The sequence below is a fragment of the Argiope bruennichi genome, chromosome 5 (genome assembly GCF_947563725.1).
Source record: "Argiope bruennichi chromosome 5, qqArgBrue1.1, whole genome shotgun sequence".
Classification (NCBI taxonomy): Eukaryota; Metazoa; Arthropoda; class Arachnida; order Araneae; family Araneidae; genus Argiope; species Argiope bruennichi.
The window spans coordinates 115044949-115071281 of NC_079155.1; the positions used below are offsets into that span (position 1 = coordinate 115044949).

Consider the following 26333-nt stretch of genomic DNA (forward strand, 5'->3'; position numbering starts at 1 on the left):
GTTGAAAGAAACTGACAATATGAGGAATGAGAATAAACTGCTCATTTCACATAAATCGAGCTCATTTATCTAAAGCGTCTTCCTAATACAAGTTCGTTCTAGTTATAAAAATTAAATGCGATTTTTATTCAAAAGCACAAATTTGGGCCATTATTTGAAATAGATAATAAAACAATCCTGCTTTATAATTCAAGGCAATAAACCATATTTAGCATTAAAGATGAATTCATCATGCTTTAATTATAATATATTAATTGCTATGATAATGATACAATACCTGAAGGAATCATTAAAATGTAATCATTGTATATTTCATTTCTCATACTGAATTAAAAGTAATGTAATTGTTAAAAAAATTTAACCTCGAGATCACCCAATTAAATGATCACCCAGTTTAGGTCACCTTGAATCCGTCAAAAACTTTTTCTGCGAATTTTTTTCTTTGTGATCGCTATAATCCCAAAACAGAATAAGTAAGACAAATGAAATTTGGTATGCTATTTGCATCTTTTAACTGCACATCTCTATCAAATTTTATGAAAATCTCATCTGCAGGAAACATGTCTGTCTATTAGTCATTGAGGACGGTATTACGATAACTAAAAAAACACAGCTAACAAGATAGGTAAAATCTAACACAGGATTTTAACAATATAATCGTGAATTTGTATTAAGTTTAGGAAGAAATCCATTAAAGACTGAACTGTTTTTCAATTTATTTACTCCAATGAAAGGAGTAAAGAGAGGCAGCCAATTCTTGCAGGGATTCTCACGTATAGGATAAGATTGAGGTGTGCTTAAGAAAAATGATAGATGCATGAGTGCATGTGTTTGCCATTACTTTGTTTAACTCCATTAGTGCAGGGTACTGTAAGATATCTCAAATAGGCTAGTCTATATTCTAATTGTCGTACAATATTATAATAATAATGTTGAGCATTTTGTGTCAATAAGGCAATATCCAGTTCCCTATCGTCTGTTTGGATACTGAAAAACCCAATAATTGAGATAAATGAAAAAAGTTTTGCTGCCTCAAAAATTGTAAATTTGCACCACATTTTGAAGAATGGACGAAAATGGATATTCTAATCTTTACATTGTACGTTAAAGTTAGATACTTTAATTTTACATAAATATATGCGAAAGTCGATAATCCTTGGAGAATACTCCTATTAATTTAGCAATGCTTTTAAGATAGATAATCCTTTTTGAAAAAAATTTTTTAAAGATCTTTTTAAACTGCCGAACTGCCCAAAACTTGAATTTTGCCTGCATTCGTTGGCTTACATTACGAAAATCATATTGATTTAAAGAAATTCTTCAATACTGTTGAAGAAATATTTTTAATTTAACGGCCTTTTAAATTTATCAACAAATAACGCTTAAAGTTTCAATTTTTGTTGTTATTATATCCATACTTCTGGGACACAACAATATTTTCAGTTAAAACTGGTATCGTGATAACTTTTGCGATCAAAATATAGGTACAATTAGTCAAAAATTACAATGTACGAGTTAAAATTACGTATTTAACGATTACTTAAGTGATTCTCAATCAACGAATGAAGCGCAAAACTCTAAGATAAAAAATCTTGTTCGCAAGCCAAATTTCATCTTCTGGTTTGTCAATAGTAAACTTTCTTTGAAGGTGGGTGGAATATATATAAGGCCCTCAAGTACATTTCCAACTATTTCCTCCTATAAATTCCGAAGATTGAAGACACGAAGATTAAAGGGCGAGAAAGAGAATACAACTAATGAGAGCTTTTACCAAGATATTACAAGTTCAGATTCAAAAGTTAAATAATAACTTTCCAGTCTTTAACATCTGAGCTACTACAGTCACAACATAATTTTCACAACAAAAGCCTTCAAATTGATTATGATTAGACGACAAATGACTTGTTTAATTACCCTTTAGGTTTCTTTAATTATCTTATATTAGTGTAATTATCTTTTAGGTTTCTTTAATTATCTTATATTAGTGTAATTATCTTTTAAGTATCTTTAATTATAGCCTGCTAGTTTAATTATTTTCTATTAGCTTAATTATCCTATTAATTATCTCTCATCTTAATTATCTTAGTTTAATTTTCTACTATCTAAGTTTGATTCATCTTCTTTGATTGCAACGGAATTATGAGAAAGGGAAAATCACACCCTCTCAATTTCCACTCAACCTCTGCCTCGGATGGTCCATCTACGAACTCGGTTGAAATTTTTACATTCCCCCCAACCTATTCCTCAGCCGTTTAAATTCGATCAAAATTATTCGCGTAATCTTGGTAGTGATTTAACTTTGGCAAAGCATGTGAGCGCAATAAATCATAAAAAGAATCTGAGAAGCAATACAAAATAGAACAGATTGGTAAACAGGTGTTTTTTGGACCTCACCGTGGCGTACATGTCCCGCCGATATTTTTAAATTATCCAAAGTGATAAGTAAGTGGATAATTTATCGAAGTGGATGTCCTAATGGTTTTCTGTGATTACATTCATATGTTAGTGCAATTTTTTTTTCGTATCCACTGTATTTGATATGGTCACCTCAAACCCAATGGGACACATGTGCTCCATTTAAAAAGACCACTGGGATACTTATGTCCCACCTCCAAACTTGCACCTATAGTTAATTTTTGTTTTTATTTTAGCAGAATATAGCTATTTAAATTTTATTTGACTTTTTAAAGCCCGAAATTATCTTAATTTTGAAAAAGAAAATTGATATTGAAAGGGTTGAAATTCAAAAATTACAAAAAAATGAAATTATTTAAATTGATATGGAAAATCGATCCGCATACCCAAACTGCAGTGAACCACAAGATCAAATACCACCACCTGGTAGAACAGACCTTAACGCTTCCATAAGACTCCCCGAAATACAGTTGACAAGATATTCTTTCCTATTTATTCCCTTCTTTCAGAACATGCAGGGGGGGAGGGGAGACGAAATCAATGCAATACGCTAATAAATCAAGCCAGGGTGGGGAAAAGTGAGTAAACGAAAGCCAGCCGACAGCCGAATGTTGCCAAGTGGCCCGTGCTGAAGATGTCAAGTCGAAACGAACGATAAAAGAAGGTCCCGAGAAATATGGTCGGGACATGTTTGATGGATGGGCCCTGAGCGCCCCATCGACAGCCCCACTTAATAACTTCTCAGGTGGCCATGCGAAAAATCGCGCCAAAGAGAACTCAACGGCCCGAAAGAAAGCTATGAATATCGAGTAGGGGGTTGGTGGCGGGAGATAGCGCTAAATGGCGTTGTAGTAATTAATAACAAGAGGACGTCTGTGAATGAGTAAACAGTTTTTCATCGATTCCATTGCAATGTAAGGGGGAGGGGGTGTAGGAATCCTTTAAAGGGAGGAAAGAGAATTGTTGCGAAAAAATTATTTTCTATGTTTCTAACACTTAAAAGTTAAGAATTACTTCACTGAATTCATTATAAATTTCAAATTATGATATTTAATAAATTAAATTTCATTATGGATCCATGGATTGTAAAACAGTTTGAAGAAACTGCTTGTCGAGTTTTAACTTTCAAAACTGTTATATAATTTTTTCCTTATTAAGTTTGTTTCTTTTTCCTTTAAAGAATAGCCATTTTGTAGAGACCAATCTTCTTGGCTTTCCCTAAAAAGATATAATAGCTAAATCTTCATCACTGAATTTTCTACCTTTAAGGATATCAACTAGAAATTATCGAAGGCAATTGTAATGTAATTGCAATCCATTATAATTGTAATGATCGATTTTAATTTATTTATTAAGCCTTGAAGCATTGTAATTAAGATAATGTAGAAACCTTGTCTCTACTTTTCATAGCATCACAAGAATTCTCATATTTGTAAACAAATCTCCCAATCGGAAAGAAGGATTTATTACCTGTTTGAGATTTTTTTTTTGGTTGCGCATTATTATTTTGATTTCCATATTTTGAAGTCAAATTTTTAACCAATTTAATTTCGTGCGTTTTGTATACATTTCCCAAATAAGAGGGAAAAAATAATTTGGCTACAACAAATTAGAGATTTCTATTGGAAATATACAAAAATTGCCAAATAGAATTCAAAATTTTACTCGTTGTAAAGAATTGGCGATAAACATGATTCACTGTTACAAACATTTATGTAAACAGATCCCTTCATTTTTTTTTTTTTTTTTTTTTTTTTGTATTTTTTGAAGTCGTCACCAGATGACAGCACAAATTATAGGTAGGAAAATAGCTTTCTGCCGACATTTAAAAATCAATGTAATTGGTGGAAGTACACTTCCCACAACCTTACAAAGGGTTAAATGCGAGAAGAATAACATGCCTCTCATTCTATTTTTTTGAAGAATATTGCTGTCATTTTAGGTTTTTTTTTTCTCTTCTTATTTGACATGGAAATAAGATAATGATGCAGAAGTTTTGAAAAAGTTAAGTAGGTGGAAAAACATAAATGTCCTAACAGTCTTCACAGCTTTAAATTTTATAACCATGAAGCTTCTCATTCCATTCCCATTTTTAGTTCTAAGTTCCCATTTTTAATATCTAACACAAAGGCCATCGTTATAATACAATTGCCGGCCACGACACTGACTCTCTTGTGCAACTCTAAATTATTGCAAGCAACCAGACAAAAAAGCATATGTAAAAAAAAATAAAAAATTAACTCGTTTGTTTTCGGAAGGAGAAGATACTCAACATCCCTTACGTCACTTTAAAATTCTATTTACAATTTTTCAATAATTTTTCTGAAAAGTTTTAATAAAATAGTTTTAAAACTCGATAGATATCACCTTGCAGTTTGAATTCTAATAATATTACATGATATAAAACTCTTAGAAAGGAGCTAGAAATACCAAAGCCTTTTTGGATCAGCACTTTATTTGAGTTTACGAAACGAGCCATGTTTGTAGCCTCTACTTTCTTATTATCAAAACTACTAATTCAGTTTGGTGTTATTTTATGAAATCCAACTAAAATGCTTTAACCCTAAAATGCATGAATTTTTTTTTCTTCCAAAAAAAAAAAAAATACATGCGTTTTGAATAGCAGCATATAATTTAGGAAAATTATTATTACAAATTCCAGTTTAGTTTCTGATGAAATTTTAACAAAACAATTACAAAAGGTACAATTATTCACACAACAGCCATCTTAGTATTTTTTTAAGTTTTCAGTTTAAATTTTTCTAGTTCCGTTCTTGACATATATCGGTCTTTTCTGCAAATGTTTATGAAACCGCATTTTAGAAAGGGTTTCCATACACATTGTTGCCCTTTGAAACACTCATATGAAGCTTATAAATGGAAATAAAAATGTGCAACCAAATGTCTAGACGATACATTGTAGGCGTAGCTATATATAGCATGAGAGTTTCTGTGTTTATATCTTATGATGCTGGAAAGACAATTTTATAGTTTTACACGTATGTATTAATGATGTATATATTCTGATGATTATGTACATATTATGTCCACTAATTATAGAATAAATTACGAATTTCAAAAAAGAACCGTAATTTTACGCTTAAGTTTGTTTAGAGTCGCATAAGAGACTTTTTTTTCACATTAAACATAATGCTTATATGTGCATATATTGAATTTTCTTGTTTTATGGGCAGTTTTTATTACCTTTCGAATACACATAATGTTAAAAAATAAAATTCCAATTCGTCTTATAACATGTCAATCGAAGTAGAGAAGATTAGTTTAACAAGGAAAAAATTATATGATTGACAAAATGCTGTTAATTTTTGAACAAATGTAAGGACGAGTATACGCAGTCGCAACAAAAAGCTCAATGATACTATCTAAGCCTCAAATTAAATTATATCATTACAAAATTATCATAATTATTACAAAAAACAAACTTCCTTTATGCATAATAAATAAACTAAATTTATAAATTGTTGCTTTATTCGAAAATTATATTATAAAAAAAAAGACCTAGATTTTTATAGAAAAATTGTTCCAAAGGAAATTTTACATTAAATTAAAAAAAAATATATGGAACTTCTGCTCGTTGTAACCAAAGAAGCTACAACAATCTATTTAGAATTTCTTACTATTAAGTAAGTACGGAAAAAATAAAATAATTATGTAAAAGGAACCTTTAGTATTATGACAAAATAGAGACGTTAATTTCATGAAGAAAAGCAGCCGCCTTAACTCGGAATGGACAGAGCTTTCATAAAATTGTTTTTATATAGATTATGAAAGTAAGGAGCGAAAATCACTAAACAAATCACAGATGCACAGATCATTTAAAAGTTTAGTTAAAAAATATATTATGAAAAATAAATCTGTAAGAAAACAGTTTACTGACTCACAAAGGTTCAAAGGCTCATTTCACAACCAGTTTTAAAAACAACTTCGCCTCGATTTATCCTTTATGCATTGCAAAATTTAGTTTACTAAATGAAATTAAAGGTGGGTTTACACTCGGCCAGTTATAAAGACGGCAGAATGTGTGAAAAATGCTGTTCGGATCATGGCAAGAATTTGTCTCGATGGGACAACATGCCGTTGTATTGTACTTTTTTCATACTGCGCATGCATTTGATGAATTTGGCGGAGTTTCTTTTTTTTTTTTTTTTTTTTTACGGGGGGGAGGGAGGAGCATGAAAAAACAGATCACTTATCATAGATTAATTCAAACATTTTTTTTGCTTACTGTTTTTTCTGATGCGACGTTGAGTTTTTTTTCCCCCTTTTTTTTTTCTTTTTTTTTTCTATAGTTTTCCAAATTTAGATATTTTGACTTTTTTTAAAATGTTACCCTGTTTTTTGTGTAAATATCCATCATTTTAATACGATATGCAGCGAAAACGAAAAATTCAGGCACGCCAAAACGGCAGTTTATAGCCAAGCGTGGAATGCATGCATCTATCTTATGAAATTGTGCAGACATAAAGCGATCCCTTTCAACGCATGCGTTGTCTCACTGGCCGTCTTTTAACTGGCCGAATGTAAACCCAACTTACAACTCCAATGAGAAAAAATACATTGCATTAGAGATGATCGTGAATGAATAGTTCAACTTACGTTTCCTTATTTAAAAAATGTGACAAATATACGACAATTATCAATGTACTTACATCCCTTCTTTTTTGTTCACCCTTTACACCTGGAATGGCACTTTCTAAGTAACCGAAGAACATCGAGATTTCAAATAGAGAAAATTCCTAATCCAATTTACTTTGTTTTATTGTCACAGAAAGTAATAGAAATGGTCATTTTCTGGGACTTACCTGAAAGTGAAAAAAAACATTTCATTAATCTATGAAAAAAAATAATTGAAATAATTCAATAATAAAAGAAAAGGAAATTTTTAACACATCATTTCATAAAATATATTCTTTTTATTTTTATTAAATGTACAATTCGATCCTTGGAGCCTATCACACTCCTATGAAAGTTAAGAATTTTTTAAATTCCTTCTTTTTTAAGGATAAAAAAATGTGCCAATACGCCAAATGCGAAAGCACATTTTTTAATTAGTAATAGTAGCACAAAAGAACTCACAAGCTTATTAAGAATATTTTGTAACTCAAAATTATTTTCTAAGCATTTTGATTACAAATATTGAAGAATCTTAAAAAAGGTGTACCTGTGAGAATTTTGGCACCCCCACTATTTTTCTGTGAGTAAGTCGCGTCTTATTAACTAAGAAATATTACTATAAGACCATCGAGGGAACAAGTTTACAAGACACCACTATGTTTCCGAGATGTAACTTTTTTCTTTTTGTACACAACTAATAATAATTTTCGGGGCTGAATTAATTGATGGAAGACGACAGATGTGTAACATCTAGTGTTTAAAAATGAAATAAAAATATTATCAGGCCTTTGAAATTCGATTAAAAAAAAAAAAGGGGGGAGTGTTCGCCCTTGGATTCTTTTATATAATTTCGCAATATAGGGCATTTTCTGTTAAACTTCGCTGCATAATGCATAATGTTGAGTACTCATTTTGCACTTTTTCTTTTTGATCGGTTGTCTCCAAAAATTTTATGTAGAACTAGTAATAGATTTCTAGTTAGACAACTACCTATAGGCACTTGAAGGTAGGGACTCTTAAATCGATTAAGAAGTTGTTATCCTAATTGCCAAATAAATACATTTGTAAAAAATATGAATGCATCAAAATATTATCAAAACTTTGCCAAATCTAATTAATTAGAAACAAGACAAGAATTAAGTATAATTAACACTTGAAGTGCCACGACTAGCATTGAATTTTCCTTTCGCATTGCTTCAGTCACAAATGACTGGTGTTAAATTTTCCGTACAGACTGCAACAGCAGCTGGTGACTGAGAACATAAATATAAAATCAAAACAATTTGATATAAAATCAAAAAATTCTATTAATAAATTTTAAGGGATGATATGGAAAATATTTTAATGAAATTCATAAATATATTATCATTATAAAAATATTTTATTTCATGAGTTCAATCTGAAGACTTTCTAGCGATACAAGTACTTTACCTTATATATTTTGAGAAAAGGAAAGTAAAAAGTTTCTTTTAAATATATATTTCCACAATTCTTCCATTATATCACACAGTTCTGAATTTTGTATCTTTTCTATGTAAAGACAATTTTTAATACACCCATTGTTTTTTTACTCTTATTCTTTCAAAGAATACTCCCTCACCTCCATCCCACTGAAAAAACATTGTGGCTTTAGAATGAAATAGCAAACAACAAGTAACAATTAAATTATTCTTGCAAAAGAATTACAATTAGGTTAAGAATTTTTTTTAAATACTCTCCCTGCTTGTGTTAATACCAAATATTACCGACAGATGGAGTTCTCACTGAAAAGTTGTTAAGAATTGTTATAAACATAAGTTATTGTTCTCGGTATGCCCTTTTTTCCGAGTAGTCACTTCCCGCATATGAAATATGAAAGTAGCAGCAACTCTTTGCAACATCATTAACACCCATTGGTTTTAATGTATTATTAATATTCCTAAATAAGACTTTGACCCAGCTCAGCCATTACACTGGAAATTTCTGGCTTAATCCTTGGATTAAAATCTGGAGAATAATAAGCTACTAAAGAGCTATTAAAATATTCGTTCAGAAAACCTTGCACTTCAAAACTAGGCATACAGGTTGTCCTTGAATTCATGGGCCAAACTTTAAGGGTAAGTAAAATACATATAAAGAAGCATTTTTTTTTTTTTTGTATAACAATATGGTGTCGGGAATTAAAAGTGGTGATTGAACATAAAAGTGCAAGTAAATGCAAGCAAGGCGGAAAAATGTAGTGTACTACCAGACTTCCAATGACTTTGATAAAAACTTCATTGCAAAACGTTCAGTCGTCGCTGCTATTGTTCATGGAACCGTTGGCATCTTCGAAAGAATATATTTGCTCTTACTAAAATATTATGCAAGTAAAGAGCTTTTTCTTCATTTCCTCGGCATTTCTTGTTTCTTCCGCCTAACATTTCATTTTCGACCTCACGTTGCTATACAAAAAATTGCTTCGTTATGCGCATTTTACATATCCTTAAAGTTTGACCCATGAATTCAGGGACATTGTTAAACTTCAAAATTGGCATAATACTTGGCACTATTTGATATAAAATTTGTTCGTTTTGTTTCCGATTCCGTCATTTCTACAGCCTTTAGAGCCTCCTACTTACTAGAGTATTCTCTTCCAAGAGGACCAATTTACGCTCTAAAAAATTGCGTTGGCTATTTTGAGTGTTTACGATGGTATGTTATATAGTATACACCAGGCTTTTCTGAATGAATAGTCCTGGCTGTTAAAGATAATATAAAATTCGCAGTAGATTCTAACCTAAGGACTTGAATGATTGACATTTCAACATCATTAATCTAACTTGCGTGCAATGACGCTCGTGCAGGATAAAGAAATATTCGCTAATAGAATCATTGCTATTTGATATGCAAAAGAAAAGACTTCTTTTGAAGCTGGAGCATGGATCATGTTGATGACATTTGCTATTAAAATTGTTTTTGCTTATCCTCTTGGATTGAACTTCAATTCAAACCAAGTCCAAGAGACCGGGGAGAGAGGGATGCAGTACCTTCTGAGAGTAAGGTCCCCTGAGCACCCGAAGACAGAAATCTGACTTTAGCTCATATGAAGATGACATTCACACATTCGCTTGAGCAACCCCTTTTTTACAAGGGGGCTCTTTCACACACCTCACAGATAGAACACAAAGGTAAGAACAGCTATGTCTGAACTAGGATTCGAACCTGGACACCCAGATCACTGGAAAGACGACGCGCTACTCTTAGGCCATGACGTCGGCACTATTCATATTACAAGTGTATTTAAAAACTTCTGCCCATTACATTATTATCTACATTAGATTTATATTAATATCTTGCAAGAATAACTTAAATAAGAATCAAAGTCTTCTTACTATTCCAATTAAAAAAAAAATTTCGGCCCTTTCTTTAGATATCTTGTAAGTCTGTTACATTTCAAAGACAAGATAAAATTATTGCCATTATTAAATAAATTTGAATAAAAATTAAAAAAAAAACGAATGACATTCAAAGAAGTTAAAAAAAAAATGCAAATCATAACCAAAACCGGAACCGTGTCTTATTTGAAAAACTGACCTCGTACCAAACTTTAAAATACAAAACTAGCAGCTTTTTCTCCCCTTTCACGAAGTAAGATGCAAACTCAATCTTTCCACCCGCTTCTTGAGATCACGAGTGTCAAATTGAAAAATGGGAGCCGGATGTCCATTTCGCTTTCAGCTATTACAGCAGAGGGCACAAAAGTCAAAATTTTCGCCAATATTCTTTAGAGGAGAGCAAAAAGGACGTCGCGGCGGAGAGTATGGGCGCTCATCCATCATGTTTCGGAGGGCAAAGAAGGGAGGAGTGTCATGACGTCTCACTCAAAGACGGTAATTAAAATTGTAATTAAATCGCGCAAGGGCGGAAGAGAGAGTTTCTCACAAAGATTAATTGTTCTCGGTAGGCGAAACCGCTTTTCTGCAGCTTGTTAGCAGAGATTCGCATTCTCCGTGCAAGCAGAGGGCCTGCTGTTTTTTTCTTACCTGGTTTGGGAGGAGAGACTTGAAATGGAAAAGTTTTTTTTTTCGTCGATCAGTGTAGTGAATGAATTTTTTCAAATATTAGACATTGTTCTCATTGATAATTTGTTGCTTTTTTTTTTTCTTTCTCGGACACGATCAAGAAAAGTTATTGGAAATTTCATTGGCACAATCTTTCCTATTAAATCCTGTGTTTAGTCATGTGCCAAAGCTCTTTATACTACTTTTAGAAATCACATAAGAAATTATGACGAATGTTTAAAGAGGATAACTGCCATTTATCATTGTTATAGCACAGGGAAGGGCAAACTACGGCCCGCGGGCCAAATCCGGTCCGAGGAGAATTTTAATTGGTATGTGGTCGTTTTAAGCCCGCATTGGAAAAAAAATGTCCAAAAATGGGTGTATGAAAAACGAAACGGCAAAGAAAGTGCACAAACATTAATGATTTTTTTTAGCAAATTAAGTAACATATTAAATATTTTGTTTTTACTTATCCTAAATTCCCAAATAAGTTGCATCAAGTAGTCAAAATGCTGATCCTGATGTATTTATTCCTTGTTTGTTAAGCAGAAACCTTTTTGTTAAGAACCAAAAACCCTCGACATTCTGCGTATGAATATTTACATCGTTTGGGCTTACAAAATTTTTGGAATGGTCAATTTGTTGGTGACCAAAATCTACGTTATTAGAGAAAACGCTTCTATAAGCATGCCACTCATCTATTATTATTATAATCCCAGGAAGAACATATTCATCTAAATTCTCACCATTGTTTTAGTTTTTCTGTTGGTTACAGGTACAAGAAACGACTTTTTACTTTCCCGTTAGATACCTCCAAATACCATTGCCCTGTAGTTACCCGTCCTCTATTATACTTAAAAAAAAGACTTTTGTCTAACTCGATGATTTTCGGCCTTCCATCTTCAGTTAGGCCACCCTGCCTGTCATTATTACTTATTACGTAACGTGCTATTAAGTCTCTTATTTTCTCACTATATTCTCCGATTGTTTTTCTGCTGATATCTGTCTCATAAGCAGTGAACTCAGCCTTGCAGCTTGAATTAATTGAGTTGCAATCTAACAATCATCTCAAGCAGTTGTTTCTAAATATGCAAAAGTTAGAGTTTTACAAATCTTTATCGAAAATAAGTTTTCCAAATTTAATATCTCACGCCAAGAAAAGCAGTGCTATGTTTGCTTCATCTTATATATGTTAACAAGTGTTTTCATCTATGAACCTTAGAAAGAATAATTTCAGAAGTAGACTGACAGATAAGCATTTAGCCTCGTTCCTTAGAATCAGTACATCTCACTTCGAACCTCAATATAAGGAACTTTTAAAAATGAAATCGCAATTTCATTCATCTCATTAACATATTTAAATTGTACTACTTGTATATTGTTTTTCTCATTTCCTAAAATTTATCTTGGCAGCCAATTTTTTTTTTCTTTTTTTCTCTTCCGAGTTTTGGCCCGCGACCGAAAAAGTTTGCCCATCCCTGTTATAGCACATAAGGTAGAAAAAATATAAATTTTAAAAGCTTTATTTTCTGATTCTCTGGTGGAAAAATTCTTAAGCTTTTAAAATGTAAATTGCTGCAGGTGAATTTTTCTCAGCTAAAAAAGAAAAAGAAAAAAAAATATGAAAAAGGAATTTCACTCTCCATGTAATGCGATCCACATTCCACTACAGAGACCACTGAAAAAAAGAATCTAATGCATTTCCTCCGTCAAAAGAATTAGAAAGGAAACGCGTTCTTTTCCAAACACTTTTCACAGAAAGAAAAGCAACGGAAATGTTTAGGGGGGAGGGATATAAAGTAGCTACGAATATCCTGAACTGACCTTTAGTTGTGGCGGGGAAAGCTGTAAAGAAATATAGCTATTAAAATTTAAATGAGAGCGGTGGGGGATCTATGGGCAGGAGAAGAAAGAATTTGCATTTGTACTCAATGCGATGATTTGGAAAAAGCTGTTCAAGTGGTTCTTCCTATATTTACCCATTTCTTCTAATAAAACGATTGTATAGGATTATTTCTTTCACTTTCTATTAAATTAAACAAAAGACGAGATACTCTATTTCTCAAGAATGTGTAACAGGTTCAGTTGATCCAAAATCTATGAGATCTTAAATTCTTTTGGTTTCTTCAAAAATATTTCGTATGTTTGTGTAGTGTGAATGTAAATTCGAAAATAATTGATAGCTACAGTACACTCCCGAGTATCCGGTTCGCGACTTTCCGTACTATCTGGCCTAGTTTTCTTTATCGTAATTAATTGATGAAGTCAAGGTATTGCATTGGCAACATTGCCAAGTCTGCTACGATCCTCCTGCATATCATGTGCAAAATACAAGTTGCGACAGGAAAAGATAAGCTTTCTTCTAGTTCATTATTTCGTCAGTGTGTAACGCATCTCATTTGTTGACGTTATTCTTGATTATAACTGCATAGTACGTACAGGACTCGTAAATTGTTCTTGGGTAATGCTTAATGTTTTTTTTAAGTATACCTCAGTGAAGTGTACATAATTCATGTTAAAATGTGAACAGTTTATATCCTTTAACGTACTTTTTGTCTAAGAAATTCTTGCAGTGCAGTAAATAAACATATATAAACTATCAGTACAGAGCCTTCTATTTTAATTTGACACCTTACTTGGCAACTGTTTCTGTTTCATCGGGCCGCAGCCGTATTCACATTCTATGTGACTTGAGATACTTAAATGTTTAAGTGCTTGGTATACTCATTAAAAAGCGAGAAAATGCATATTATAACAGTGAGTTTTTGTATAAAAAAAATTGTCTTCTAGTATTGGTGGGCAGAGAAAGGAGTTCATAGAACTCCAGCTTATCCTCCCGGCACATTAGGATGAATACTCGGACTCGGAAGTGTACAGTACATGTTCAAATTAGCTAAACATCTAAACAACAAAATTTTTTAAATAAATTATTGAGCACTCTCTTCTGTAATCCATTCAGCCATCATTCTTCTAAGAGTTTCATAGCTAAACTCTTTCCTAATTCCTTTGATCATTTAAATGTAGATCATTGTTTCTATCTATGTTGTTGGATAGAAACAATGTTGTCACTCCTAACAAGTTATAAACTTTATTAATAATGCATCAATATGCTTATTAATAAAAATTAATGTTTATAAGAAGTGATTATTTTTTACATTTACTGTATCTTTTAAGAAATTAGACATACAAGGTGTTCACTAAAGTATCTATACTCCATATTAACTTGAGAAAGACGATCATTATTGCTTCAAACTTCATGTCTAGGTAAAGGAAAGTGACCATGCTATGAACGCGAAATGGGTTGCAGTGTCACCAATCAGAGATAGGAATTAATATTCCTGTTTCAGAAACAGTGTATGGTGCGAGTAAAAAGTCAATTAAAAAATTTTAAAAAATGCACAATTCCTTTTGAAAATAAAACTAAAACAGAAATTTTATGATGAATCAAAGAAATTTTTATTAAATAACTCTTTGAGATATTATATAACTTATGAAAATTCTGTTGTGAGTATAAGATATCAATGCCGAACGACTCTGCTTTCGCTTCTCATATTTAAAATATATATATATGCTTAGTTTCAGTAAAAAATGTTTTTATATTAATTGCAATTCAATCATTTCCACTTTAATTCAAAGTTTAAATTTTACAAGGGCTGACAGATTAAGAGAAATACGAAGTGCAATGAGCAGAATGGCTTAAAGCTTACATAATAAGAATGAGTGAATTATGTGATGAGTTATAGAAGTAAGAGTGAATTATATGACAAAATTTGAAGCTTAAAAATTTTACTAAAAGTCCTATTAAGAGACCAAGTTACATAAAATGTTTAATTGAAAATTTTAGCGAGCATTAATACTAGCGAACTGGCTGAGCGCGAAAAGTGACAAGTGATAAATAAAATAATAATTGAAATAATCAATGTTAATAAAATATTTATTAGTATTCCAATAAAAAAGGCATTTTCATTTGGAATTTTCGAAACTTTTCTAATGCCCCACATCTTTGAGGGCTATTTTCAACTATTCAGTTCCTGAGAGGAATTTAAAACTGCTTGCATCCGAAATTTCATGCAACTTCACTGAATGGAATGCAATTGTCATGGATCCATACGTTAGCAAGGATTTTTTTTCTATATCATCTGTAATTATCTCTCTTGTAATTATCTGCTATTATTATTATTGTCTTTTGTAATTATCTGCTTCCTGTAGCGATCGCTCTTTTCTTTCGCAACCCCCCCCCCTTTTTTTTTTTTTTTTTTTTTTTTTTTTGCAAATTGACTTATTTTTCCACGCCTTATCTAATGTTTGTACTATAGTTTCAGGAATGGCTTCCATTTCAGAGTCACCGATCTATGGCAATGTTTACAGTTGGGGGAGGGAACATACAGTTTAAGTATGTTTAAGGTGTTGTAGAAGCTACCAGAATTGTTAGTCCATCCAAATAGACAGCAAAATGTGGGAATGGGTAATAAAATTTACAAGATAAGCAGCGCATTGTTTCTTGGGGAGGGTGTTTTGATCCCTTCTACAGGTTTATGACGGCGGCGAGTGATTCACTCGCACTTCATACTTCAGCGGGGGCTTTACGTCTCTTCGAAGAGTCCTTTTTATGGCCTGCCTCCCCCTGTTCTAATAGCCGCTTCCCTTTTTATCGGAGGGATGCATCTCTCGGACAACACCTGAGACGCGTGCTCAGTACTTTCCAAGTACCTCTTTTGAGAGAGAGAACATCCAAAAGGTACTATCATTCTCTAACATAGTTATTCCATTCAATTTTATTTGAAATTATACTAAAAATATTTAATAAAAGTATATTAAAAAAAACTTGACTTTTTAAAGAAAATTCTTAGCAAAAAGAACACACCTTGCAGCAAATATTTATATTTTAACCCTTTGACTACCAACCGGTCATATATATCACACTTACCTTTTAAAATCAACTTAAATACTTTTAAGTAAAAGTAGTTTTTTTTTGGTGGGGGGAGTGGGTGTATTTGACCATCATTTTATAGCCTCGGGGTTTAAAAACATTTGAAGAAAAGTCGAATAGGTTTGCCTAATACAGAAGCTGTTATCTTCATTTTCTACGCGATTGCAGTGAAAAAGATTTTAAAACATTGATAGTCAAAGAGTTAAGTTCTTATAAGATAAAACTTCAAGGACTATTCAAGTAAGTAATCTGTACCAAATCTCTTCATTAAAACCCCAAAGAGAAGTTTCCATATATCACATATTATATATAACATGGTACTGTATACTGTAATGCTTCAGTAAAATTCGGTGCTATTACCAGGTACCGTATGTAGCAAGTTCTAATCAAATACAAGTGATATATTCTGACATTCAGAATACTCACTGACTGTCTTATTGTTCAGATTTTTCGAATCGTTATGTAAATATAGTACACCTGAAAAAGTTAAGGTACTTTTGCACCGAAGTGACTTGTTTATATGCAATATTATAATGGCACATTCATCTGAATCTGTTTCTGATAACGTAAATAATGAATTGAGATCTTATCTGTTGAAAGAGGGTAGATTAATCCGTCCTTATGCAAAAGGTAGATTAGGTAGACTATATCGAGCAATAGAATTTTCTATTCTGATGTCCTATGATCCTTCGGTGTAAATCCCGATACATCTTAGTTCTAAAGATTACTGGAAGACGTAACCTATCATGTGTCGATTCCTTTCAAATTTAGCAGTCGCGATTATTCCTATATCAATGAAACACCTTTTCAGTTTTGTTGACAAATTAGCTTTCACAGAATTGGTTGGCATGATATTCATCACATAAGGTTTGAAAAATAAACCATTGTGTAACAAAATAGGCGATTATCTATTTTTTTAGCTAGCAAGAATCAATTATCTTTCTACACATTTCTGAACTTATAATGTACCGATGAATTTTAAGTACACCCGTCGGGATTATACTTAAAAAAATTCAACGCTGTTTATATTTCAAAAATACAAGGTTACATTAGTAACAATTTGGATATTTCGTTTTAATGAGTGACTTTAAAGTAAGTGACAAAAGCTATTTGCTTTAACCATTGGAAGTGAATGTGTTTATAAAGTCATATCTATTAGCACATGGCCATCTGTAGAAAATTGCATGCTGCTGAAATAGCAATAGTTTTGTAACGTGCTGCCAAAGCATCAATATTCCTATTGTAACACAGTTTCGATGCGACTCAGAATAAATTATTTTAATTACAGATTGGATGAATGTATCTGCTTTTTCTGAATTTCACGGTAAAAATAATCTACCTCAGAATAGCAGATTTTCTGGGTCGAAACATATTTCCACTGTGAAAACAATCGCTAAATCCGATGTCGAATATTATTACCTCTCTCCTAACTCCGTTTATTGGGTAAAAGCTCAAACGTTGTCTAATCACCTGACCATTGTTCCAAATTATGAAGCCCTTCCCAAAATAGTCTTATTAGACCATATTACACTTATTCTAATCAACCTTCAAATCCTTCTTTAGTTACATTTTATTGCTTTTGTATACGTTTTGTAAAAATTTTTAGTCAGCACCATTTCAACATCTAAACAACCGCATTTATAAGTCATAAGCACATCAAATCACAGAATTTTAAATTTAATGGTAAAAATTAAGCCACTCAAAAGCCTTATCATTTGATACAAATAATTCATAAGCTGTAAATCGCAGGAGTATGGCGATGACAAGAGGATGGAAGTATAGATATTTCGGAGTCCAACCTTATGGCGGGTTTGATTTAGTTTAGTTATATTAACGCCCTTTTTTAAAGCAACACTAGGGCTAATTTGGGAAGGACCTCACAATTTTAAAGCGCGGTCAGAAGACAAGGACGACACCTGAGCTAGCACCCCCCCTCTTCAAACTTCCACACCACATCAGTGGAAGGACGTTTTAACATGCACCTGATCCACTTACACGACGGTTCTTCGGGGTAATCGGGTCTCGAGCCTGAAACACTCCGGTTTCCAAGCCGAGACCTTACCACCAGGCCACCGTGGCACATACCTAATGGTGGGAACAAAACGTTGTTGCGTTTATGTCATTCTTTAAAGTGAAATACGAGGGCCGAAAAAGTAATCGTGTGACTCCGGGCTTTGCTTGCAATTGTTTAGCCCCTAATGACAGGGAAGTCGCGAAATATGATCTTGTGTCATTGGCACCGGATACTCTTTTTACACCAATCATTTCAAGTTTTCTGTAGCTTTTTAGTTCAATCAAAACAGCACATTTTCGAAACAGAAGGTATCTTAACTAGATAACAGAGAAAACAAATAACAGAGGAGTTATTAAACATATTGACCTCTGTATACCACTCCCCCGGCTGCATCTTTATCAATCTGAAGAGTAACAGTGTTTTGTGCCACACTTTTTAAACCCATTCACTTCGAATGTAGTCGGGCACTTTAAAGAGATTCTCTCTCTCCGGGGCAAAGTGTCATTTTGTGTACTCTGAAGAGGTGAATAAAAGACTCATGGATGGTCGGAATTTCCATCCGGAATCAAAGGAGACTCGAAATTTGCTCAATCTCTGTGCGAGGCGCGGGCGTGACTTGGGTGCGGGATGGGCGAAGGGCGATGTTATTGTAGATTTATGAGGGTGAAAAAAGCGGCCGTAATGGGCATGAGCTGTTTCTTTATGGCCGCGCCGAGTGGAATGGAAATGTCATCAATAAAAGGAATTTACACTTCGTCATGGCCTGGAGAGTATGAGAAACGGATTTCTTCTTGTCGAAGTGAATCGACAATTATTACGAACGAGTCATGTAGTAAGGAATTTTGGTGTAATGTATAACATGCTTTACAGCAGGGGTGGGTAGACCTTTTCAGAGCACGGGTTTCTTCTAATTTTTTTCAAGGTGTTGCGGTCCGCCCAGTGGTGTAAGTCTACTATATTTACTATAGTTTAATAATAAATACGGTATATATACTCAACTACATAACAAAAATAACAATTGTCACAAATGTAATAATATCAAATTATGCATTTAATATCAAGAAATTCAAAATACATTAGATGAAAAGGGTTTAATATTTAAAGTTAGTTCTTGTAGTTAGTAGAAAACTTCGGATGCATACTGTCCACCAACATCTCGCTAATAATTAATCATTACTATAATAATAATAATCATAATTACTAACTGCTAATCTTGCACTAAATTCTAAGTGGTCGTCTGTGAGATGGGAACGATATGTTGTTTTAATTATATTCATCTTTGAAAATGCAGATTCATACTGATAGTTGACCAAAAACACTCCGAAGAACTATGTTAAATGATGTGCAACTTTTTTAAAAATTAGGATACGTCCATTAGATTAGAAAATTATTCTTAGGTTCTGAGCAACGTGCTTTTAAAATCGTGCCATTTTGTAGGGTTTGTTTTCCTTAGGAGATAAAGAGAATACAATGTCTCATAAATGTTTGTTTTAGTATGCGAGTCTTAGGTCTTAGTAAAGGCGGTCACCCCAAAAAGTCTGGGTGGTCCATCGGTCGATCGCTATGCTCTCCCCTGCTTGATAGATAGGTAAATTGGCTAGAAGTGGTACACAAAAAAAAAATTGGCAGAACCCTTCCTTCAAGATTCTCAAGTACTTCTCCAATAAAAAGGTAGGGTTTTGCTGTTGTTGTTCTTTAAAATTTATTACAGAGTAAAGAGAATTGAGTAAACCTTTTGAACATCTGAAAATTTTCATATTGCTGTTTAAACATTTGGTTCAAATTTAAAAAAGACCATAGTTTTGGTGTAAAGAACAATTACAAAATTTCATAGACGAAAATATTGCTATTTTAAGTTATCTTATTCACATTTATACAGGTAAAATGCTCGACAGATAGTCTAAATTTTGGTAAATTGCGTACAAAAACTATAACTTATTCATAAATTTGATACTAAGTAGTCAGTATATGTCAACTGTTTTTTTTGGTCTATCTGATCATGATTCTGAGTTATATATTAACAAATGTTAAGATACGGGAGTTAAGCATCTTTTTCCAAAATCTACAATTTTGTCTATCTAAATATTTAGTCAAAAATCTATAATATTTAGTCAATAACATCTATAATTTTGATGGAAAAACCACATGGTAAATTTTTTTAGCTTACCTCATTCCGTTCCGAGTGATCACGTGTGTAAACCTACAGCTAGATAGATATAATTTCAAAAACTAATTTTTCGCATTCGAGGAGGGAGAAGCGGTCTGGGAGGTGACGATTTATCAAAATCTTTGGACTGATAATAAAAATCTCTTTTGCATACCTCTTAGTATATGAAAGTAAAATGCGAGAGAGAGCTTCCAATAATTCATTCTAATTTTATTAACTCTGATATGGTATTAATCATTTCCTTATACAATTATATGAGCTGTTTAAACAAATTTTTTTTTCCTTCTAGGTTCGGTGCAGAAAACAACAATTCTATTACTAAAGAAATGAAGCGTCATTTCTCTTCTGTAAGTAATTTAAACAATCAGAAATTCTTCAGAAAAAAGCTCCATTTTTCCTATCTTATATTATCACTGATTACGTGATAATATAGAACAGATTGATTTGTGATAGCTAGAACGTAGATTATAAAAGCTATCTCACAAATATTTAGCAGAAGTTCTATCTTTCTTTGACTTGGAAATGATAGAAGGCATCTTTTCCTTCGAACTCCTCCCTTGTGGGGAATACATGCGATTTTGTATGGACTTTTATATAGAGGCTGAATGGAAAATGAAATGATACAGTTCTAGCATTAATCGGCTATATACAATCCAATCGTATTACAACTTATTTATTGCAAATGCCCAGAAGATTGTCTACGACGCCATTAGATCTCTAACCTTCCAATAATGTTAGAGACACAAAGAAGGAGGCAAAGCCGTAGCAGATTTATTGTTTACCAGGGTGCACCGTCTGGAGGCCTGCACCTATTACTATCATAGAACGTCTTTAGACCTTTTCATTTATTATTACAGAAACGTTTATTACATTTATTAAGGAAATAAAATTCTACTCAAATAATGATTCTACAATGAAAAAAAAAAATAATTATAAAACAAACGATTTTAAAACATTCTTTTTCGCCCTTCTGTGTGTATAATTAGACAAAAGGAAAGAGACATTAATTAATGATAAATGAAAATTGGATTAAATAGAGCATTAAATGCAAGATGTTTCAGCAATCAGAATTAATTTTATTTATTATATTCGCTTTTTTTTATGTTAACATAATTTTCGTTTTCACAGAAATCATATACGAGACCCGATCTGATATCAAGACTCAAACTTGGGTAAAATTTTATGGCACATATAACAAATTTTAATTTAAAAAAATAAAGCGGACATCCTTTACATAAACATACAAATCAAATTAATTTAACGGTGTTCCTTGATTTTTTATTTTCCTGCACACAATATTCTAATGAAATAAGCTTCGCGGTACTAAAGAATGTATATTAGGACTATATGCTTAAATATACTCACTGTAATCAATAAAAATAATAAAAATAAATCTACATCAATGTTATTCAAACAAGAATTTGATAAAAAGCAAAGAAAATAAAAATCATACATTCATGAAAAACGCAAAAATCTTTTAAATAATGAGCAGATTAGCATGGCAGTTATTGGCGGTCGTATAGACAATGTCATTAGACAAAACATCTATAATCTTAGTATTTACTTTGCTTCCACTCACCATCAAACTGGGTATCAATTCTCTTCTATTGGGGGGAGAATACAATATTTCTCTTGAAATGTCATTCCAAGCTTTCTCCTTAATACTTTGATATTATGGTGAGACAAAGTTGCTAATAAAATGAACTCTGTTACATGGAATTGTGGTGAATGGGCTAAATGTCGTACAAATAGTAAAATGTTTTAAATAATTCAATAATAAGGATTTCTTCATGTAGAAGCTTCGCATGAAGAACGATGTGGGGTCTAACTCAAAATCTTTATCTGAGTGATGGCTGATTTCAACGCTCCCGCATGGGATCGGATCCTAATATTTGAATACAATCAGATAATACGCCTCTCCATACCTTATTGAAACTAAAGAACGAAACAATTATAATACAGGTAGAAGCAGGATTTGCGCTAAATTGATTTTATTATGGTTTCTACTGTATAAATCTATTGTATTGTGTATTTATTAAGTATGTACAGCTCACTTAACAGTTTTGGCTCCCAATTCTTTTACTTGTAATTAACTCATTGAAACTGCATTTATTTTTAGGTATAGCACTAGTAATTGTTTTGTTATTACATTTATTATACCATTTTGGAAGTGCTGCTTGATTAGAAAAAGAAATATTGGTTTAAAGAATAAAAAAATTGTGGATAAGACAATTTAATTTAAAGTCATTGGGAATATGAACTATAGGTCATTCAGAATTTCTGAAAAATTACAAATTCTTATCTCTTCTCATTAGAAATACATCTTTTCATTACGCATGTCTAGAGTAAAAAAATGAATATTATCTATAACGCGATTAAAATTCCTTCTTTTGCGCGTCTCTTCTATAACAGCATATAACGTCTCTTAAGCGCGTGTCTTATATAACAGCATATTGTTACAGAAAATTTTCCTAAACCCGAATCCAAAAATAAATGATACCTGTGCAGTGGGAGTTAGGTGATATAGGTAACAAACAACAATGCTTTATTCTACTCGATAAAATGAACAAAAAGACAAAAAACAACCGAAATGAGCACCAGAACAGCATCTATAGAAAATGGCAGCACGCAAGCAGGAAACTAATAGTAAACAGCGGCTAGAGAGAAATCCACAGAAGAGAAATTTTTCACGACTAACCTCGCCTTTTGAAGGTCTGCTACTCGCAGGTAAAAGACTTTAGACGACTACTCGCATCTCTGGAACGTCTGCTATTCTCCACTGTCTATTCACTTGAACTGAAATCTACTGCTGATACGCTACTCTACTTATTGCTGAGATTCAACACAAGACTTGTAGGCTAGTCCAGTACAAATTGATTACTGCTCTGTTTCCGACCATTTATTGTTTCTATAACAGGGCAAAGTAGATTCTATCAAGATCCCTAGAACTCGAATCCTAACGAGCCTATAGTCACGATTTCTGTTTCTAAAATTTTCGATTTTATGGTTAAAGTTGCCTAATGCCTCGCCAATTTACAAAATGCTCACCAAGTCTGTCACCAAGGGTCATTGAGCAAGGTCGTCGGGGGATGGTAATTGATCTAATGAAAGCTATCCGTAAAACTGTCTTCCTTTCAAGAATATGCAATAATTATAAAAATATAGTTGCTCAACATTAATGCGATATTTAACTTATAACATATACCAAAATTTCTTTCTCATATTAGAAGGTTTAGTTATAATTTTTAATTATAATGACTTCTTTCTGACTTTTTGTAATTTTATAAAAAAAATAATAAAATGTCTTAGTTTGGTTTGAAGGGGGGGGGGAATGCTTCCTATTTCAACAGAAAAGCCAATAAAATATTGAATTTTCAGAGCTATGTCTAGAGTAAAAGGGTATAAATTCCTTTTAACTCAGAAATATTAAGGGGTACATTTTCAGTTTCTGCAACCTCTCTTTATGCTTTAAAACTAAGACCGCGAAAGCACAACAGATCTTTTCTTATTTTTCAAGTCCGAACAACAAATCCTTATATATACTATCATTCCAAACTATTCATCAGATCGGGTTATGAGTTTTCTTAAAAGGAGGGGGAGGGGGAAGAAAAAAACTGAAATGTTCGAAATCTGTTCGGCGGGATTTGATATGGAAATGGAGATGGGGGGCAGAAGGGGCGCTCGGTGGGTGGAAAAAATATGCCCCCTCCCCACCCGCAGGCGACACGTTCCAGATGGAAACAATGGACCAAATTTACATCCGATTCTAACAGGAAGGGAACTTTAATAGTTTTTGAAACAAATATTTCGGTTTTTGTTCTCCCGCTGTTCAGTGAATCGGAAGGGTGTTCTTTTTATGGCGTGTTCTATTCGCGGCACCCCCTCCGGTGGCATATTTCGGAATTTGCGCCCACATGTGTTACAGAGAGATTTCTCTCCGACCGGATGAATCTATCGTTTCGATATTCAGGTTTCATGTGAGTTAAAGGGGAAAAATTCAAAATGAATCCCGTTGGGCTGCAAGAAAATAAATGGCAGGTTTCTAAATGGCACTGAAAAAATATCTTGAAAAACATGTTTAAAACCACAGGGCAGATATATTTCTTATATTTTTCAATGGCATCTAATTTTTGCGCTACATGAGAAATTACTTTTCTTCACTATTACAGAAAATTGTTAAATATCTATTAAGAAATTTTTATTACATTTTTCGAGTGTTCATTCAATAGAGTAAAAGCATAATACAAAATGTTTATTTTTGAATGTTTTTAATGCAAAATGCAAGTAAACATTCCACTTTAAACAGATTTATCCTTTCATTTATCATTTTATCAGACATTAAATTATCATTTGATGTTTCAATAATTACAGATTGACATTTGCAAATAAACACTGTTTAGAAGTTTAAACTTTCTTGTTTTTACTGAAAAAAGATTTTTTTATATTCAATATTGCTGCAAAAACCATCATATATCTAAAGGAGGAATAAATATTGTTTTGGATATTGGAAAATAAGAATAAAAGTGCAATCGGCTAAAAAATTAATTCTGAATATATATATATATATATATATATATATATATAAATGCCAATATCTGTTAATTTGTTAAGGGAGAATTTTTAACTTTAAAATAAAATATATTACTTCAAAAGAATTGTAGTAAGATTTGAGCTTCAATTGTAAAAATAATAAATAGAAAACAAAGAATAAATTTTTCATATTCTAAATGCTTAATCCAGAATTGTACATGATACCAATTTATCTACGAAAAATTTAACCATTTGATGAAAGTTGATGGACATATTTAAGTTATTTGCATAGAACTTTCATTCCTTAAAGAAGGAGGAAATGTGAAAATTTGATTTAAAAGGATCTAAAGAGACATTAACTAAAGAATTGTGATTTTTACTAATCGTAATGCATAATTAAATTGCATTGTATAGTTAAATTAAATAAAATGCGAAATTAAAATTAAGGAGAAATTAAAAAAAATGCAAAAAATCAGTTCCTTATATTTTCAAAATATTATTCTAACACCAATAATTGAGAAATCCCACTTTTTAACTCACACACTCGTTAAATGTGGAGGTTCATCAAAACAAGGCAAAAAAAATCATATATATAAATTTACTTTTAAATATTTGGAAAAAAAATGAAGTCAGAAACCAGAATGTTTTCAATTCAAATTTCTGTTAAATCACCAAACACATAAATTGATTTTTTTTATTTTAATTTATTTTTTTATTATTTTTTAATTAATTTTATTTATTTATTTGTATATTTTTATTTTTTTTGATTTTGGTCTATTGAACAGAGCAATCATTTGTTCTAAGTCAAAAAGGAAAAACCTGTTAAGGAAGAGTGTGAAATATATCACCTACATTAATATCATAAAACACTTCATTTTTAAGTAAATTAAACGTAGAAGGATGGCTTAGAATAAAAACTATCAAAAAATATATTTAAATTTTGTGTGAAAAAACATTTTTTATCGCGTTGAAATCGTTCAAAAAAGTAAATATCAAAAATGTAAATCTATGCAAATATAATGGTTCTTAACGCTTTAATATCTGAGCTCCACGATTCCATATCAGCTTGACTTTTCAATAATTTTTAGATATTATTCTCTTTAACATTGAGAATTTTAATAATTCATGTCGAAAAAATTTAAGGCTAATTAAAATTTTAATTTAATTTTATAGATGGCATTTTATTTTGTTGAAAGTAGTTGCAAATTTTGAGCCATTTTTAACTTGTTTTTATTAATTAGCTATCTTCTCTGTATGCTTGTCTCTGGTGAAAATTTTGCAATCGATTAAAAATTTCATTCCGACAAATCTAGCCATGACGTCCTTAGCTCATCTTGAAGTTAGTTTAAAAGTTCCTGCTAAATTTCGCATATAAGACTGAAATATAGGAAATAATGAAATAAAAAATACTCATATTATGTTTTTAAAATGGAATAAAAAGTATAGAAAATATAAAGTAGTTTCAGCAGATTTATAATCCACATACAAATTTGTTAAAACACAAATTTTCAAACAATCTATATGGTTCTAATTGAAATTATTTTATATTTTTTATTCCATTTTAAAAACGTGTTATAATAACAGAATTTTATATTAAATTATTTTTAATATATTTCT

At 31.9% G+C, this 26333-nt stretch overlaps 1 protein-coding gene across 1 annotated transcript in view; it reads right to left on the reverse strand.

Moving 5' to 3' along the window:
- The window catches only part of LOC129968806 (protein trachealess-like), a 251748-nt gene extending 248924 nt beyond the window's left edge, over window positions 1–2824 (reverse strand). Inside the window, exon 1 of the mRNA XM_056083069.1 lies at window positions 2802–2824. The gene's annotated coding sequence lies outside the window, so the exon portion shown is untranslated. The remainder of the gene's footprint in view (window positions 1–2801) is intronic.
- Window positions 2825–26333: the final 23509 nt, after the last annotated feature.